The sequence below is a fragment of the Nestor notabilis genome, unplaced genomic scaffold (assembly GCF_000696875.1).
Source record: "Nestor notabilis isolate BGI_N333 unplaced genomic scaffold, ASM69687v1 scaffold31461, whole genome shotgun sequence".
Taxonomy (NCBI): domain Eukaryota; kingdom Metazoa; phylum Chordata; class Aves; order Psittaciformes; family Psittacidae; genus Nestor; species Nestor notabilis.
Window position 1 is genome coordinate 9,208 of NW_009913983.1, and position 3,356 is coordinate 12,563.

Sequence of the window (3,356 nt, forward strand, 5' to 3'; positions counted from 1 at the left end):
AGTCTGGTCCCGCTCGCTCCGGGTCCTCAGGGCTGAAGGTCTCCAACAACCTTGGAAGAAAAGGCTCCAGGTTACAACCTCCCGCAGCTGTTGGCTTCTCCCTTGAGAAAGCAGCTCCCGAAGTCTCTGTGTCCTCTGAGAGCTGGGCGCTGCTCCTGGAGAGCTGGGACCTCCAGCTTTGCTATCAAAGGCAGTGGGATTATCAAGCTTGCGTTGAAACTGCAGATGGAGTGTGTTCGAACCCGTTTCCACTCTCCTGAGACCTCTTGTACCTGCTTCAAGGCATCATATAAGTCTTCTTCCAGAGACTCAAAGCACAGATCAAGCTGGTAGCTTATCTGTGGTAAGCTCTACATCTTTTATCCCATGTTTGTTCTTTGGAGATTAAATTCGGTCTCAAAGGAAATTCATTTACTTTACATGTCTTTTCATTTAACCTAATTGAAATGGCATGGCAAGATACAAGACTTAAAAGCCTAATGTATGTGGTTAAGATCGGAGCCTCGGAGGGGCTGAGAGAAGGTTGCTTGCTTGGCCATGCTGCAAATATCAATCAGAAATTTGGGCTAAACAAGGCAAACAATTAGCCAGTCACCCTCTCACAGCTCTGAGGCACTTCAGAGACTAAGAGGCGAATGAATGGAGCTGAGTCCAAACTATCGCTCTTCCCAATAATCCTGGTTTCCTGAAATCCCAGGCGATGATATTTATCAGGTTTTCATTAAGAAAAGCAAGTGCTCCAAACCCTCTGTCATCAGGTGTGAGTGCCCCGCAAGTCACTAAGTTGGGAAACAAGGGTCCTTTCTCACTGTCCCTCCCAGTACTAGTAAATACCAAGTAGTAGAATTAGTGCAAGAGAAGATACATACATATAAAGAGAGAAATAGAGTAAGGAAACGTAGACAATAAATACATGTAGACTAATGGAGCCCTTACGTCTCAAGCCACAAACCCTGTTCCCTTCTCAACACAAACCTGTTGGTGTGGAGCACAGGAAAGCAAACCCTTACCCTGCAGCCCATGTTGGTGTGGGGAGCCCGCGGCTGCTGTGGGAGGTGATGTGCTCTGCAGCTCCCCGAGGATTTATGATTACCTCCTATCAGAAGAGGATGTGAGTGTCCCTTTTCCATGGAGATTTAATTGGAACCTCAAACAAGCTTCATTCAGCCCTGCAGCTCCCTCTGCGTCAGAGCAGGGCGGTGGGGTGGGCTGAGGGCGGCTGGGAGGAGAGAAGCAGGAGAGTTTATCTGCACAGAGGCACCCGATCTCCAGGCTTTCATCAGTGCTTATCTCTCCCCGAGCACCTTAACTCTTGCCTGGGTCTGAGCACACCGAACACACCACCCTGGGGCTGCTCATCCCTCTTCTCCATGAAGGAAATCTGCTCTGCCCCATTGGCGGGTGTTTATGGGGGCAGTGATTGGATCCACCTCTGGGCTGGTATTATTAAATGGCCCTGGGAAATTCATATACATAACAGTCTAGGTCTTGGACTATTCTCCAGGGTCTGATGGCCATTCTCTTGCTGGTTGTCCTCACTACAGCTGCCCTCATTCCAGCTGTTCCATCCTGGAGTAAAACCAGACAGGTTTCACCAATGAGACCTGCAGCACCCAGGGATTTTTGGTTAACTCCCCAACTCAGGGAGCACAAGTTGATGAAAGAGGGGTATCACATTGGCTGCTCTTCCCTGCTCCCTCTACACCCGTTTTTATGTCACCATAAGCCACACTGGGTTGAGCTGGTGAACTCTTTATGTCACTGGGTCTCATGGGCTGGCCCATGGGGTGCTGAGAAGCTGCCTTTGCCTAGTCCACAACATAGATCAGCATTTCCACAATGCTAAGAGTGATGATACGTGTTCGTAGTGGATGGAGATATTTGTAAGGCTGGAATGCACTGATCTGCCCCCTGGTTTTGGGGAGTTATGGGGGAATCTCACTCCCCTCTGGGTATCAACAGGTTGTGGTCCCTCCACATCTGAGTTCTGCCCTTGCCTCCTCCCCACAGAAGGATGCTGGCTCTTGTCCACAGCCTTTCCCTGCGCTGTTGTGCTGTCTGCTCTATCCCCAGGGACAAGGAGATATTTCTTGGATTAACAAGGCCAGTTTCTAATAAGTAAAGCTGCACGGAAAATTATATCCCTGCATAGGTGGGTACTGCAAATGCCATTTACAAGGTGATCTCTTTTCTTCCATCATTTCTGTTTTCTTAAACTTTTGACACTTTGCTCCATGATTTCTTTCTTTAAACTAGAACTGATCCCATCATTCATTCAGGATATGGAGATTTACCACAGAGAAAGAAAATAAATCCTCAGCATATTCTCCTTTTCTCTGTTGCTGTGTAAATCTGCCACTGAGGCCATTTGTCTGGCTTCTGCATGATCAAAACCCATTGCCAATAACGTGAGATGAGTACATCCTACCAAGGAATTCCCTGGGTGTGCATTAGAGCAGAAGTTGAAGCCTTTAAATATACTTCATGAGCTGAGAATTGGATGTCTGGGCCTGGAAATGACTTTCTCAATAGCCACAAAGTAGAGGGAGGATGAGCAATGCAGCACTGCCATCTACTGAGGGAGCTCAGAATTGGGTAGAAGAGAATTCATATTCTCCTTTTGGGGAGGAGAAGCATGTGGGACAGTTCTTGTTCTTGTTTTTGTTCTTGTTCTTGTTCTTGTTATTGTTATTGTTCTTCTTCTTCTTCTTGTTCTTCTTCTTGTTCTTCTTCTTGTTCTTGTTGTTGTTGTTGTTCTTGCTGTTGTTCTTCTTCTTCTTCTTTTTCTTGTTCTTCTTCTTCTTGTTCTTGTTCTTCTTGTTCTTCTTATTAGTCTTCTTCTTCTTCTTCTTATCATCATCATCATCACCACCATTTATTATTATTAATATGATGATCATTACTCTTTCTGTTTCTCCTTTCAATTTCTATTGTTACTGTTACCTTCTGTAGGCCCCAAGGTCAAGACATATCTCATGTGGCAGCTGAAGGACGTTGCAGTGTCATGTCTCTTGTTTCGCAGGAAGGATGGGAAAGCTTACTCATACGTGCTTTGGGAACACTTCATGAGTCTGCCAGCTTTTTCCAGGCAGTTCTTCCTGAGCTGTATTTTTCTTTACCATTATAAGTGTCTGTCAGGTTTTCTTCTATCAGGATGAAAAAAGAAATGAGCACCATTTTCTTTCTGGATAGACTGAGGTGGTAAAATAGAGTGAACATTTCTTCTGTAATGAGAAGTGTCGGAGAACTGATGGCCCAGCACAGGGTGTGGGCCTGAAACACCTCTGGCAGGAGCCCTCGTGCCAGCTCTGGAGCTGATGGTGATTCCTGTGGATTCAGCTTTCAGCAGGCATCAC